Below are 16,649 nucleotides of genomic sequence, written 5' to 3'. Positions count from 1 at the left end.
ATGTATTTTTAAATATAAAATATGTAATAAGTTCATTCTAATATATCCAGTTCAAATTCAGGACCAGAGTTTTTATGTAACTCATTGATTTACATCTTTTTCTTTTTTGTCCCACATGAAAAATTAATTTCCAAAAATACCAACTTAATTACCCATTTGGTTTTTCTCAGACTATGCATGCAACAATATTACAATAACACCACCAATAATACCCCAAATATGTTTAGCAATAACAATTTAAGTTGCTGTTTTGTCATTGCTGCTTTAAAGTTCTTTTTCTTAGCTTATATCCTATAATGGATATATTATTAAATTAATGTGTTCGCGTGTGGTTTTTAAAAAATTATTTAAATTATTTTAAAATTATTGTCTTACTATTTAAATGTAATTATTTAAAAATTATTGCGATTAAAGTCACTTGGAATATTCTTCTCTGTATGTTTATGCCACCAACTCTATATACAGTTAAGTTCATTTAGCTGTCATGCTAATGAGACTGCTTTTTAAATTTAATTCGTTTTTGTTTTATAGTTATGAAAATTATTTTATATGGTTCCAAAATCACATCTACAAAAAGATTTTATGAGAAACCTTCCTACTGTTCTATCTTTACCACCCTGCTCCCTTCCTCCTTATAGGTAATCATGTTTTTTAAGGTTTTGACTTTTCCTTTCATTTAAAAAGTTAGGTAAATATATAGATGAATGGTAGCATACTATACATTTTTTTCTCCACTTTGCTTTTTTTACTTAACAATATATGTTGGAGTTGACTGTGAAATATACTTCATACTGCATATATTCTTCATTCCTTTTTAATAATTGCGTAGCACTCCACAGTGTGCATGTACCATAATAATTTAACCATTTCCTTGTGATGGACATTTGAGTCATTTTCACACTTTGCTATAACAAACAGTGCTTTAGCAAATAACTTCTTATATACCTATTTTATATTTTTGTCAGTGTTGGTCAGATTCTTGGAAGTGGGATTTGCTAGTCAAAAAATATATGCATGTGTAACTTTGCTAGATTCTTTCAAATTCTTTCTTGTTGGGGTTTTTCCAATTTTCATTCCCACAAGCAATACTTAAGAGTGTCCCTCTTTTCCAGAAGAGGCTCACTAACAGGCTGTGTTGTGAAACTTTTGGATTTTTGTTAATTTGTTGGGTGGGAAATAGTATCTCAGTGATTCTTAATTTGCATTTCTCTTATGAGCAAGGTTGAGAATGTTTTTTATTTAAGGGGCTTTTGCATTTCTTTTTTTGTAAAATTGTCTGTTCATATCTTTTGCCATTTTCCTGTAAGGGTATTGGTCTTTTATTTTTAGATATTCTTTAAATAGAGAGTTATTAAACTGTCTCTTTTATAACTTACGAATACTTTTTCAGTTTCTCATTTGTCTATATACTTGTGGTATTTTTTTCTTTTTTGCCATAGAAAAAAGCTCTTTATTTTTATGTATTGAGATTTAGCAGTATTTCACTTTCTTGCATCTAGTTTTATCTGTTGCTAGGAACATTTTCTGTACTATCCAGTTACAGAGGAATTGCCCCATAATTTCTCTTAGTACTTGTGTAGTTCAAATTTTTATATTAAAATATCTGATCTTTTTGAAATTTATTCTTTGAACAGATCCAAATTCATCATTTTCCTTAGGACTACCCAGTTATCTCAACACCACTTATTAAAAAGTCCATCTTTTCCTCACTTCTTTGAAATACAGCTTTTATGTATGTTAAATTTCCATATGCATTGGGTCAATTGCTCAATTTCCATTGTGTTCTATTGGCCTTTTTTTCATGTGCCAATGCCAACTCGACTTTATAGCATGTTTTAATATCTGATATGACAGCCTCCTCTCATTCCCAGTGCTCTTCTTTTTCAGGGTTGCTTGGGCTTTTCTTGTTTTTTTATTCCAAATGAATTTTATAATCAACTTGTGCTTATAACAGTGTTCTTAATCAGGAGTGTTCATCAGAAGCACCTTCAGAGTTTTAAAAAAAGAAAAGAAATACTTGGCCCCTACTCCAGACCTAGTAAATCTCTGGATAGTGGGCCTGGGTATGTGCATTTTGAAAAAGCTCTGCAGTTGATTCTGATGATCCCGTTTTTTAAAAAGTGACCTGTAAAGCATAAATTCAAGTTCTAATTCCAGACAACCTTATGATTTGTTTTCCCTTATGTATTCTGGACCTTACTTTGTGACTTCAGCATTTACTCAGTTCCCTACGCTAGAAATCTCTGTAGTCTTCCTTCAGTACTTCCTCTCTCTTAACTCTCCCTGTTTTCAGTTCATGGCCAATTTCACATTTTACCTCAAAAATATCTGGCTTTAAACCTCCAACGCCACTGTCTTTTACCATCTTTTTCATGGACTGTTAAGCAGTCTTTTTGTACTACAATCTGTCCTCTGCACTGCCTGAACAGTTACTGTTCCCTAAAAACAAGGTCATTCATGTCGCTCCTTTGCTAACTTTTGTTGGCTCTTAGGATGGATTCTGCCACCTTACCATGGGACATTAGGCCTTTCGCTCTCAGGTCCCAGCTTTCTTTATCCCTGTTATTCCACACCTCCTACTGAGCATTCTTGTTACACTGAATTTCTCACTAGTGGTTTGACACCAGATGTAGTAGCTCTTTGTATTTAAACTTACGGTTTCTTCCCTTAAGAATCCACCCTCCCTCTTTGCCTGGTAAAGCTCTCAGTATTTGAGATGCAGTTCAAATGGCATTTCTTTGATAAAGCTTTTTTAAGACTCCCAGTCAGAATTAGTTGCCCCAGCCTCTTTATTCTTACAAAACTTTATTATTTGTATCTTTATAATATGATTTATGTGAGTCTCTAATCTCCCAGGAATTTCACACTTTCAACATGAACCAGGATGTGAGCTTTTCATGTTTTTCCAGCCTCTAGCAGAGTGCATACATAGCATATAGCTAGCACTCAAACGTTTGTTCAATGAATAAAAACAAATAAAGCTTCATTAGTCTGTACCGATTGAAACAGAAACAAGACATGACGGTGGCCAGCTTGTTCTACTATTGAGACCTCTCACTCATTTGGCTTTTTGTAGTCAGCCTTCATAAACTTCGTTCTCTGTTTATGGTAATTCTTACTCTTTGAAGATCCATGTACAATACCTATCTGTAGTAGGAAATTAGATATCTATCCATCTTTATCTATTTACCTACCTATTTAAGAAGTTCTGCCTTGGTCCTAAAAATAGATGCTGCTTTACAGAAGAAAGTGTAACAATTTAGTCTACAGTGGTGGCATAATTAGTCTATGGGATAGGTATGTATCAGATATAGAATTTCAGAAATATTTATCAGTAATATTGGAAAAGATCTGTTTGATCATTAAATTCTTTTACAGTTATGTACACGATTAAGTGCTAACTTAGATGATGATCTTAAGTATAAGACTAAGTATAATGGGAGCCAAATTATTTTGTAACTAAAGTAATTATTTTCTTCCCCCATCTCTATGACTATATTGTAATCTCTGAAATGATCAAATGTGATAACATGAAAAAAGGAAAAGAATCATATTAAAAAATAATTTAAGCACAGCTTAGTAAGAGGGTATCAAATACTGGAGTAATCCAGTTTTAAATTTCTAGTGTTACCTATATTTTTAAAAATCAGTTTTACAAGTATAGATTAAATTGGATAAATAAATATATTTGAATTACCAAATAACACCAAATTATTTAAGATATATTTTAATATAAAAATTGAAGCTTTTGTTTTATTGAAATATAGAAATACATCTTATGAATTTTAGGTATCAATCAATATGAGTTTTTCATTTATCAACTATTTTTTTAATTGATTTCCATTTAGCTGAATTTCATCTTTGAGAATGTTGCAAAAATATTTTCCAAACTATATAAAGAACTCTTGATTTTTTAAATATTTTAAAAATGCTAAAATCAAGCTCTTCGTTATCACCAATTTTATCCTTTATTACAATTTTTGACAACACTGTCTTATTTTGTTATGTTATTTCAACATTAAACCAAGGAAAAGACAACTTTGTGTTCTATGCAGCTTCAACTTGAAATTATACATACATTCTTTAAAAATATTTTTGAATTTTGGTTCTAAAATCACCCAGGGGAATGACAGGAATTTTTAATATGAGTTTTTATATGTTAATCACTTTCATTACATATGTACCATTTTTTCTGTTGATTAGGCATATATCCAAAATTTAAATTAATAAATGAATTTTCTGTCAAAGATTTTTCCCACAAGTTTCTTCTCCAAAAACTAGGCAATGCAAATTACATATCCCTTTTTTTAATTAATTACTTTTTTAAATAAACTTTTTTTTTTATTGCAGTAACATTGGATTATAACATTAAATTACATATCCTTATGAAACCTATTGTTTGGAAAACCTTTGTGCCATTTTCAAACCCAATATTATATCAAAATATTATTGGAACCAAAAATCGAACCATGCCTTGCAGTATATTGTTTAAAGTATTTAAGTAAGAGAGATATCTTCAGTTATCTAAGTTTTTCAAGTGTGCCATTTAACTTTATTTCAAGAGAAATGTTTTAAGAGAATTCTTTATGAAAATTGAGACAACTTGAATCTAGTCCTTTGTCTTTTCAAAATTGAATATTTTCACAGTAATGCTAGTGATTAGGCAAAGTGTCAGAAGTGGATTGTTGAAATATTAATAGTGTAATACTATATTTATATATAGAAATAGCAGTGAATTGCCTTGTTTACTTGCAACTTTTTTAATATACTGTTTATTTGAATAATAACCAGTACTATATAAAATGCATGAATTTTTTTGCATTTTGTAACTTTATTACTTTGGATGAAATATCTAAATGCTAGCACTTACACTGATATTTTAATCTATATCTTTCTTCTGGAATATTATTAGTAAATTTTGAGGATGTAGAACTGTTGACCCAGTCATACATGTACAGAGCTTGGCCTCTGAGTTAATTAAATATGAGTTAATAATATATTATAAGGAAATTATTGTCCTTATTACAGTTATTAGGTAGTTACTCAAATTATAGCTTCAAAGGAATGCAGAGCATGGAAAACTCAGGATTAAATTATGCATTTGAACCTTAGGCCAGCTTTTACTGTAGAGACAGTTTTCTGCTAAGAGAGAAATTGTATGTCATTGAAATTAAATGCTTTTCTGGGGATGGAAGGTTCCAGTTTTTAATGAAATTACTGAGTGTGGTGTAGTGAAATGATTAAAATCTGTATTCCGGGAATGTGGCAGGGCAAAAAAATCAATAAGTGCTAGCACAGCTTTGCTGCTCAATGTGAATCCTGAGAATGAAATAAACTACTACAAAAATAATAATTAAAAACATATCAGCACATTAATTTATTTAGCATCAGTCTCCTGAGACATCATCTTCACTAATTTTTAGCATACATTTTACTATGTAATGAGCAGCCTTCTTTTCAGATATCCCTATTAGACAGGCAGTATTTCTGCCCTTCCCCCAGTGCTCCTGCATTGCAATCATTGTACTTGCACTTATTATGTTACAAATGACCGAGGTAAGGCTGACATTCTCAGTGCATGCAAAAAGACCTAGTCTGCCAAGCTTTTTTTTTCCTAATGAAGCAGCTTTGTGAAATCTCCCCATGTGTTAATACTAATGAAGATCCTCCAGCACAATTAAAATCACAGCCTGTGGCTGAAGAGGAAACATAAAACAATAGCATCTTTTAAGATACATTTATCCACGTATGTATGTACAAAATACACATACATGGTCAAATTATTCTTCTATAGCTTGCTTTTCACTTGCTCTTCATCCTGAAAATTAAATTATGCAATTTTTAATTATATGAACTTTGAGACTTTAATGTGTTCTGGGGGGAAAACAAACTCAATGAAAAATTTTTTAATTATATATGTTTTTGGATAATAAAGTGTTACTAAGCTGAGGCTTTTTTCTTTTTTAATCATTTTTAGAAAGCTATGGGGTAGTGTGTGGAAGGAGGTAATGGGTGTACTTTACCTTTAGTTTAACTTGGTTTCAGGATCTTGGAATTGGGGGTAAAATGTGTAAAAAACAGAAAGTTGGGAGAGATTCAAAAGGTAGACAAATAGCATACCTCGTGTGTAGTTTAAAGACGGAGCAATGGGCTACCAGTCTTAACGTGATTTTTAAAAAATGCAATTCCACAATTAGCTATCTTTTTTTTGACCTTTCAGAAATTGGGGAGGAAAACTACTGATATTACCTTTTACAATTTTAACTTATAGCTTTAAAACAATTTACTATTTAAACGTGTTTTATTTAAATTTTAACTCAGTGCATAAATATTACAGCCAGCTTAACTTGTCCGTGTTAGGGCAGTAGCTTTTTATCCCGGGACCATCTTGCGTCCTGCTTTTTATTTTGAGTTCCAAACATCCACGAATTTTTGGCATATTAATTTAGTTGGCTTGTAGACTTCAACCGAATTCTTAATTTACGGATAAAAAAGTTTAGGTGGAAATGGTTAATCTGATGCTCCCTGTTCTCCAGTTTACCTTTTATAAAAATTAGGTTTTCAATCCTATTTTCTGTCCCTTCTGCTTCTACGAGCAAAACAAAACATTTAAGTTTCTTAACTTTTTCCTGGGACAAGGGACGATGCAAACTCAAAGCTACAGTATTCTTGGAAGGAAGAAGCAACCCCCTCCCTCCCTTGGCTCCTTTAGGAGCTGATAGGTCATTTATTATTGGAACTGAAATGGTATAAACAATTCTCTCTCTTTTTTCCCTTGTTAACAGCAACTTTCATTGTTAGAGAGAGGAGAGAGAGAGAAGCCTTGTTGGTTGACGTCACTTGGTTCATGAAGCCTTCGCCTAGAAGTGAAGCTGCTGAACAAACCTTGAGAAGAATCATCTCCTGCTTCAATCTGCTGCTGGATAGGAACTAATCAGAGAGAGAGAGGCGGAAGACGGAGACGGAGGGAGGCAGGGGCTTTCCCGATCACAAATCTCACCTCCACTCCAACTCTCTTTATACTTTTCTTGCAAAAATAATAATAGAAATAAGGAGGTGGTGGGGTTTCCAAAAACAAAAATCGTAACCTTCAACCATCTGGGGAAGACAAAAATCCCATCCACCGCAACTCAGTTCGAAAGTAAAGGTGAGTTTAAAAATCCTCGGGTGTGAGGGACGCGGGTGAAGACAGAAATCCAAATGTTCTAAAGCGAGTCGAAACAGACAAGGAGAAACTACGCTTCTGCGAGCGGGGAAGACTCCGGAGTTGCTTATCTCGAGGCGCTCGCCCTGCCCGCCCTGCTCGCCCTGCCGCGGCTGTTTACCCTCGCCGGTCGGTGTGTCTCTTTGTTGTGCAGGCTGGAAGGCTGGGGTGGTGCTCGGGGTCCTGAGTGGAGTTTGGGGAAGGAGGACGCGGAGATGCGCGGTCCTGGGTGGGATTGGGGGGTGCGGTCTCTGGAGAACGTAAACTTTATTCCTAGCTGCTAGTGCGGGACTTCGGTCCAGCAGGGCCGCGGGCCGTGCTCCTCGGCGCGGGCGGACGCTGCCGCCGCGGTCCGCCTCCTTTGTGCCGGCCGCCCTGCTCGGCCTTCCTGGCTTCGCTTTTCCTTCTTCCTCCTCTCGGCTTCCAGCGCTTAGGTCGTCGCCAACAGTTTTGCTTCTTAAAAAACCACCTCTGGCACTGTTGCCATCGCCGTTTCTACCCGGGAATATCCGCTGCTTCCCCCCCTCCCCGCCGGGGTAGTTTCAAGATACCCCCCCCCCCGTCCGCCTACTGCTGCCCCTTTTTGCCTCCGCCCCCTCTTCTCTCTAGGACTGATTAGCTGCGCCTGCCCCCCCCCCTCCCCCCCATTCGGGCCTCTCTTGCTCTCTCCCTGTGTACTTTGGAGCTCTAGAGTTTACGGAAAATGAGCTGCGGGGGGCGGGGGGGCGTGGGAGTGGGGGCAGATGGGACTGGGAAAAGATCCGGATACCTAGGAAGATCTATGTCAGTGTTAGAGGAGCATAGCTTTTCCTACGGTAATGTCTGTCTTCTAGCAGTTCTACCCCGGGAACAACCGCCAGCTCTCAACTCTTCTTCGCTCTTTTAATCTTCTTGTTGCTCCCCCTCCCCCCTTTCCCTTTCGCGGCTCCCCTCTCTTTAAAGTAGTTCCACGAACCCCAGAATTGGGACTTGGAAAAGGAAGCAAGTGTTCGGAATCAGAGCTGGCCTTGCTGTTTGGGAGATTTTCTCTTCTTTTCTCTCTCTCTGTATTTATCTTTTGTGTGTTGCTTCCTTATAAAGAGAGAAGCAGCTGCAGTCCTTGGCCGAGTTGTTGAAATTTATCCCTTTGTGTATATTACAATATCCTCCATTTTTTTCCCCTGCCCTCTAAACAACAAGCGTTTCGCCATCTTGGGCAAATTTTATTCCCAAGTCTCTCTTTTTTATTTTTGAGGAAGGGAAAGAAGCCTTAGAAAGGCAGAAAGTGTGTCTGGATAAGACTCAAAGTTTAGGGAATGTTCAGGGGGGCCCAGTGACGTCATGTAAACTTTATCGAGAAATTCTAAGAGTAGATTTTTCTCTTAATTTTTTTTCTGTTTTAAAGGCCCGTGTAATTTATAGATTAGTGATAAATTGTGCTGCTTAGCTTTTGTCTTCTCTCAGAATGAACCATCAGCGTCTCCACATTTAATGTTTTGGTAACAGGTGGAAAATTATGTGCAAAAAAATGGTATAGACTTTTATAGTGTCATTTGGTATTCAGCTAGCTTTTGTCTGTGTTTTTTGTTCTGTAAAGGTTTCAAATGTTATTTTTAATCAGCATATTGCCTTTCTTATTTACTCCCCTCTCTGCTGTGGCTTGTTAATCAGTTTAGTTAATATTTACGTCTACTTATTTTAGGTTACATAGATCCCATTTTGCAATTAAATGTCCTGTTTTTTACGTTTCTTTAAATTTTGAAAAGATGTAATTGTTGAAAATTCCTGGAGATACTGGATACTTTTAAAACTTAGTAGGAGATATTAAGTCAAACGATTGGCAAAAATGTAGTTAGTACTTAAACGGCAGAATTGATTTTAAAATATATTTTATAACCTGTAGCTTTAAGCTCTTTGTCAGCCATTATGAAAAGATAATAAAAACTAATGTTGTTTTAATTTGCTTGTCTAAAATAGTTTTTCACCTCACAAAAGTTCAGTTGGTCACATGACCAAACCTAATGATACACTGACTAGTATATAGATAAGGGGCACTGTAAATTGAATGGGAAAGTGGAATTCTGTCTCCTGTAGTCATTTTCAGTCAGCATATTTACTTCTCTTCTAACAAGGACATGAAACTGTCTGTATTTAATTTGCATTCTCTTTGTCTTCTGGATTGGGGAAAAACACTGACTACAGTTAACTCAAAAAAAGCTAATAGAAACAATTCTGAATACACTGAAAAGATTTGTCTAACACACAAACTTATGTTGTATGCGGTATGTTTTTATCTCTGTAGCAGTCTTCTTTAGTGTTATCTGCTATGCTGTTTATCTAGGTATTGCTTTATGTAAGACGCTTATGTAGAAAGCTGGACTGAATTGAATGTCTGCCATTTATGTGAATTGTAGGTAGGTGAAAAATGTTTAAATAGTTAAAAGCACATAGAACAGATGGTTCTAAATTATACATGCAACAAAGGACTAGAAGATTTGGCAGATTATAAATGGCAAGCAACAGAGGATAAGCAGTTTAAGAAAATGGTAGTTAAGTACATGTGATGTCTCACACCTATTGTAAAGACTGTACATATTGTTACTGTACTGCATAATCAATAATTTAAAAGACGTTGAGGCCCTTGCAAGTTTCAGATAGAAAAAAGTAAGATTTTACAAATGTTTGAAATGATGATTGAATGTAAAATTATTTTAGGCCTGTGATGACCAATAAGTCTCTTTTTTTTTTAAGAAATCAAATGGTAAGCTTTAAAAATGGGATATCGTTTATAAGAACTTGAAATTGTTGTATTCATAGACTGGTTTGGAGACTTGTAGAAGTAGGTATGTATTTTAAAATCCAGAAAATGTTCTCATATATTAAACTAGTACTAACCTATAGCAGCATTACTCTTTGAAACACTACTAAAAATATTTTTGGACTATTGAGTCTCAGAAATGCATTTATTAGAGTACTAGTGGCATAATTTACTAGATACTTATTAAATGAAGGAAGGGTATATTTTAGTCTTAAATTTTGTGTTTTGTACATAATATTACAATAATGGTCTTGCTTAGTGAATATAGTTTACTCTCAGTTTTAAAAATGTAAAGATTTTATGTAGTTTTAACCTTTGTAGAAGAATCCAAGTAATTGTATTTAGCATTTTCAGAAGATTTAGAATAACTTAAAGTATTCAACTTGGCACAAATTTGTTTTTATTTTTATAATCATTTATTTAAAATGCGTATAAGACTGTAATGGAAACCTTAGAATTTTAATTCTGTTGCCCTTTCTCCCATTTCTTTGTTTGCGTGTTTATTATAGAACTGCAGTGTAAAGGAGCAGATGTTTTGCCAAACATCCTGATGTGTTGCTTTTTCTTATGGGAGTGCATAACTGTTCCTTCTGATGCATCAACTTGACAGCTGGTTGATTTCATGGAGCTGCTAAGAAGCCATTAGTGGTGTCATTGAATTGAAACAGAACAGTCACTCCCAGCTTGAACTGCAATTGTTAATGTCTTTGTTGCTACTTTTGTGTTACTATACAAGATGTAGGATATCACAGTTGCATGAAAGTTCATGTTTTCTGTCTTATCTCCTTGAATTAGTGAGAGTATGTGTTAGAACTGGATTACTTTTAGGGTTAAAGATTTGTCAAAGAAAGAGGTTTTTAAGTTACAGTTCCTGAGTTTTTGACCTAGTCCTACCCAAACTACCAAAAGAAGAAATGATTTAACACGAAGTAATGTGGTGATTTTGACCCCTAGATGAAATTATATCATCAAGTATGTATACTTGATATCCTGAAGGATTAATTAAATTACCTAGCTAGGTATTTTGAGAGGTTTTTGATTATGTAAAATTAAATATTTCATACCATGGGGCTTAAAAATATTGTGCTTTATTTAATAAATCTTGACTCATTTGATTACATATTTCTTTAAACTTTTGTTACAGAAGATGATTAGAAAAGAATTATTAAAGAAATGGACAGTTTTGTATTTAATTTTTTAAATAAGGAGGTGAAGATATTAATTGACTAGTAGTCATTTAATGATTTTAAAAATTGAAATTATATTTTTATTGTACTAATAATTTTTATTGATAGTTCCAGCAATGAAATTGTAGTACTAAAATGTTTTCAGATCATCCCATTGGTACCTATTTTCTACTTATTCTAATTATTTGCTTTGGGTTTTTTTTGGTGGGAGAGGAGGTAGGAAGGAGGAAAGAGGAAGAATAAAGAGTGATAATCCCAACAGAGAAAAAGACACTTTAAACAACTTGTGTAAAAAAACTTTAGAATAAGTTTAAGGGTATAATGTAGCTTATCAATATGTTAAGAGATCTTTCCTAGTCTCAATATTTATTGATTTTTAATTTTTAAATCTTTAAGTACATTAAACATTTAAACAAATTTTCAGAGCGTAAAATTTGTAATATTTAAAATAAAATAGTTTGCCTTTAAAACAATACTCAAAATGTGAAATTGAAGATTAGAATATGTAATTTGCTGAGTTAAATTCCATGAAAAGGACTTCTTATATAACATAAACAAATTTTAGACACTTAGGATACACTGCTGAGTGATTTCAGAATTATGATTTCCTAAATCACAAGTTTATAGAGATGCTTTCCTTTTAAGTAGATCATACATTACTGAGACTAAAGCTAAGATTTATATTCAGGTAATATGCTTTCTCAACCCTTTTTATATAATAACCATACAGGTCCTTAAAAAGACAATCCTTCTTTTATCTTGGCCTATGTTCAATTTTTAAGAAATGTATTTACTTGTAACGTATTTGTGTCAAGGCAGATACTCATGTAAACTAAATTATGGTAAATTGAGTTGTAGATTAAATATAAAATTTTTTTTAAAAGAGTCTCAATACTTGGCTCATTTTTAGAGGTAATAACAGTCTTAACTGCAGTGCAAATAAGAATCCCGTAACTTAAGTAAAAATCATTCCATGTTGAGTTTCTTAAAGGAAGGCAATTCAAAACAGAAGAGTCATAAAAAGTTTAAATTTCATTCATAAGTTTTTCTGTTGACCATATTAACTTTGAAATTATAGGCAAATATAATTTAATTAATTTACAATTGCATATAGAGTTATAAAATACTGGCAACATCTTTGCTGAAAGAAAAATAAAATGAATTTACATTACTTTTAAATCTATTTTAAATGCTGTGTGATTTGTGGCAAGTCATAATACAGTTTGAGATGTAAAATACTTAAGAGTCCTGGTATTTGTAAGTTAAACATTGAATTTTTTAAATGAATAGCTTTTATAAGAATATGAGGTGAAAATACAGTTTTTGTCTCACATATTTAAAATTTTTCTGTGTAAGATAGTGTTTTCAAAAATAAAAGTAATGCTTTTAAAATAGTTGTTTTTACAATTCATAAAATTCAGCTCGTACTTTGGTTTTTGAATGCCTTTCATTCAAATAAAAATTGTGTTAGAATAATAATGACGGTAATATATAGATAGGAACCTTTACTAATTTTGTGAGTGCACATGTGTGCATGTGTATATGAGAAAAAAGGAGCATTTGGCTTGAAGATAATTATTGCATTGGTACTTCAGCTATGTGTAGACATAATTGTGTGTTTTTCCTGTTTTTTCTTCTTAGCACTTTTCCACAAGCCTGCACTCATTAATCAAAGACGGTGCACTCCTGCTGAGGGCAGAGAGGTTCGTCAAATTGGCAGTCAGTTTGGTGTAAAGAACAGTGTACTGAAGCTCTTAACTCGCTGGGACATAAATAAATCTAAGGTCTTTGTATGCAAACCCTGGAGGTTAATACTGTATAATTCAATGTCCTGTCTTTGTTTTTATGATTGATGTTTTTAAATGTTTCAAGCTTGATGCAAGTCTTCTAGTATGTCGGGTCTGGCAGTCTGATTGGCTGAAGTGAGAAAGCATTAGGTTGTCAGAAGGACTTTGAGTATGCTGCAGAGATTTTGATTTTTTTTCCTAAGAGATCATTGTCATATTGCCTGAGCTGTTATAGAATGTACCAATGATTGACATCCCTTGCTGTGATAATGGACCGAGTGCATGAAATGCCAATAGTTTGGTCCTATTTGTTCAGAAGCTTACTGCTATTTGTATCCTTAACAGAGCTAACATGTAGAACAAGCAAAACTACTGGGATTTCTCTGTAGAAATAGTGCTGGGATTTGGCTTTAACATGAATTGGTTGCATATTCATAATTTAAGAACAGCTGGTTACAGCAAGCACATAGTCATTTGCAAGCTATTATAAACCATTCCACTCACACATGGAGCCTGTGCTTAGTGGATTTTTTTTTTTTTTTATTGATCTACCTGCATTTAAAATCTGGTCACTGGCTGCTACAGAAGCTCTTCATTTTAGCTGTGTTTGCAACATGGAACAGCTTCAATTTTAAATATTTAATTTAAACTAAATGCTGAATAAAATGAAGAATGTTTGAAGGAACCAAGTGTAAAAAGGTCAATAATGTATTACCTATCATATATTTAATCTTGGCCTCAAACAAACAAACCTAGATTATACAGTCGTAATTTTGAGGAAATATGTTTTATGATTTTGTCCATGGATAAATAAATGAATTATCTTTGATTTGATAATATTGTTAATTATATTTTGCTAGTTATCTATAGTTTTAAGAAGTAGCATAAGAAATAGATTGTGATTAATTAGTCTGTAAAGTAATTTCATCTGATATATAGAGAAGTGACTACTTTAAGCTTGTAAGTAGTGTAAGGAAAGATAGAAAGGAAAATCAACAAGACACTATAATTGGATTAGAATAATGCTAATCCTAACACTATAAAGCTAGTCTTATTTTTTAGAAGGAATCTAATGAGGAGTCTCCTCTGGTTTTTGGGTCACTTCTGGCATATTCAGCACAGTTGTGCTCCTATAGTATTTAAATGATATGTGGATGCTAGTCCAGCTATTAATAGTTTCCTGTATGTTGTGCTGCATAGTACTGAGTGAAAGGAGAGGAGAAAACCTCTATATCCCAAGCTTTCAATGAGGAGAGTGGGAGGAGAAAACGTTAAATGTGATTTCAGATATCCTTGCAGGAATCACAGGGAGCTCTGCGTTGATTTGTGTATGCTAAAATAAGTGGATACCTGAGTGATTTACAATGATGGTGATTATACCGAGCTTTCCACAGAACATAGTGTTAAGTTCACATGTGCATGCATGTGTTTGTCCCCACCATAGATGATGAAGTAGCTTTCAGCACTTCAAGGTTGAGTAGCAGTCCTAAGAGTGCATTTTACTCTTTCTTGGCTTCACAAATGGCTGGATATGTTGGTAATATAACAGAATATATGGCCAAATTTAATCTAGCTGATAGTAGGCTGTACTTTTTTTTAAATAATAAATTCAAAGGTTATTAAAGGACGATGTGTTACATTTTAGTTTTGAGTTGCATAGGATAACTTTATATTTACAGTTACCTTGCCATTATTTGAGGTCACATCAGTCATTTTGTGAATTATTTTGTGCCCTTTTTTCTCTCCTTTTTGACTATTGTCCTTTCAGTTACTTCCCTGCTCTTTAGTGTCTCAGCACAGAGTAAGCTGAGGAAATAAAAGGAAGTAAAATTCAAATAAATCTAATTTCCCTTCTTCCTCCTTTTCTTGACAGATCAGGTGGAGAGAAGTCCTTAGATTTTCACCAGAATGAAGGTTTGGGATTTTATTTGTCTACCTTTTCTGGTTCTTATTACAACAGATAATTATATTTAGACAAAAAGAAAGATGAGGCAATGGACTCAATTTTTAAGTGTTAGTAACCTAACAAAACAGTAGAAAATTTAGCCATTAGTTTAAAAATGAATTGACTCACTAATGACAACCACAGGAGAATCACAGGTATTTGATACACTTTTATTGTTCTAGTGCTAATAATAAGAGGAAAAGGGGGCAGCTACCTTCATTCATGAAGTTTATATTGAATGCTGTCTTCAAGCATTCTCTTGGAGAGCTATGGATAAAAGTTTGTGAAAACTCAGAATATGAGAGAGAGGACTTCTGGTTGGAATCATAAGAAAAGGCTCTTTGGTTTAGTTAGCATTGAATTAGACCAAGAAGGAGTAAACTGAATATTCAGAAATCAGGAAGAAAGGATCCAGCAAAAGAAGGACAGCATGAGCCCCATACAGAACAAACAAATTGGGCCAGCCCTATAGCCTAGTGGTTAAGTTCACCATGCTTTGCTTTGGTGGCCCAGGTTCAGTTCCCAGGTGCAGACCTACACCACTCATCAGCAGCTGTGCTGTAGTGGTGACCCACATACAAAATAGAGGAAAATTGGCACAGATGTTAGCTCAGGACGACTCTTCCTCAGCAAAAAAGAAAAAAAAAAAAGTAAATAAATTAAAGCCAGGTCTGTTAGGCATCTGGAGTGGTTCTGCAACCTTTTTGAGGTCACCTCAACTTACACCTCTTCTCCTAGAAGGAAAGGAAAATGTTGTAGGATCCTTCTTTTCTTCCGTTGCTTTCAAAATTGACCCACTTGGCATTATTTGGAGAAGGTGGATTAATCACTTTCAAATCATCCATTTCAATGATAGCCTTTTTGTTTGTCGAGGTCAGGTTAAAACCGACAAAGCTGCTCTTTCTGGTCAGAGTTATTCAAATACTGTATTTCTTGTGATATTAACCGGAATCACTCCTTTCTCCTTCATTCTTTTCCTATGCTTTTATAAATGGTTTTTCTTAAAACCTAATGTATAATGTATACCTGCTAAGAACATTGAGCAGACAGGACATCACCTCTGTTTCCCTTTTCTTCATTTGGTGGTCAGGAGTTAGCTTTCCAAGGGGATTTGGTGACTGACTCACAAAACACTTTTACTTCCTTTAGTTCCTTTTGATGAATGCAGAAGACAGGCTGGCTGGACTGCCAATAATAGGAATATCCATCAGAACAAAAAGCAACAAAATTCATAGCCGCCACTTTTAATTACATCAGTACTGAATTTCACTAATAATAGAAATACCACTAAAAATAGAGTGTGAAAAGGAAAGATTCAAAACAATTCAAACATAAATTTACAAGAAGGTCTTAATTTTCAGTGGTTAGACTTTTCCTAACTTCATTATCGCTGCACTAAGATGATGAAATTTATTTCATTTTCCTTATTTGCGATATTGTAATGAACATTTACTTGCAGGTGATGTGTCAGAAGAAAACCTTAAAACTTTTACGTAATCATTTATCTTGTACAGTGATGAGTTTTGAGGTAAATGAAAGATGGAAATGAGTGGAAATAGGAGGCTATCTAGTGTTTGAGTTTAGAGAGAAGCCATACTTATCTTTTCTGGTTTTCATGATGACATGGTTGTTGAAACATACTTCTGCACTTCCTTGGGAAAAGGATTATTATTAACATAAATCGTTATGGTGACATAGAAGCAGCAAAGTCCATCTTGAGCATGTGAAA

At 34.0% G+C, this 16,649-nt stretch overlaps 1 protein-coding gene across 22 annotated transcripts in view; it reads left to right on the top strand.

The window, feature by feature from the left end:
* The first annotated feature begins 6,726 nt into the window (after window positions 1-6,726).
* BAZ2B (bromodomain adjacent to zinc finger domain 2B) overlaps window positions 6,727-16,649 on the top strand; it is a 296,344-nt gene continuing 286,421 nt past the window's right edge. For 14 of the 22 annotated variants that reach the window (XM_070580019.1, XM_070580018.1, XM_070580016.1 and 11 more), the window contains exon 1: window positions 6,778-7,147. The gene's annotated coding sequence lies outside the window, so the exon portion shown is untranslated. Of the gene's footprint in view, window positions 7,148-16,649 lie in introns of all 22 variants that reach the window. The other 8 variants (XM_070580007.1, XM_070580002.1, XM_070579997.1 and 5 more) reach the window with 2 other exon arrangements.

Source organism: Equus przewalskii, chromosome 17 (genome assembly GCF_037783145.1).
Source record: "Equus przewalskii isolate Varuska chromosome 17, EquPr2, whole genome shotgun sequence".
Classification (NCBI taxonomy): Eukaryota; Metazoa; Chordata; class Mammalia; order Perissodactyla; family Equidae; genus Equus; species Equus przewalskii.
The sequence above is the reverse complement of the archived record's forward strand: the minus strand, read 5'-3'. Positions and strand labels throughout refer to the sequence as shown.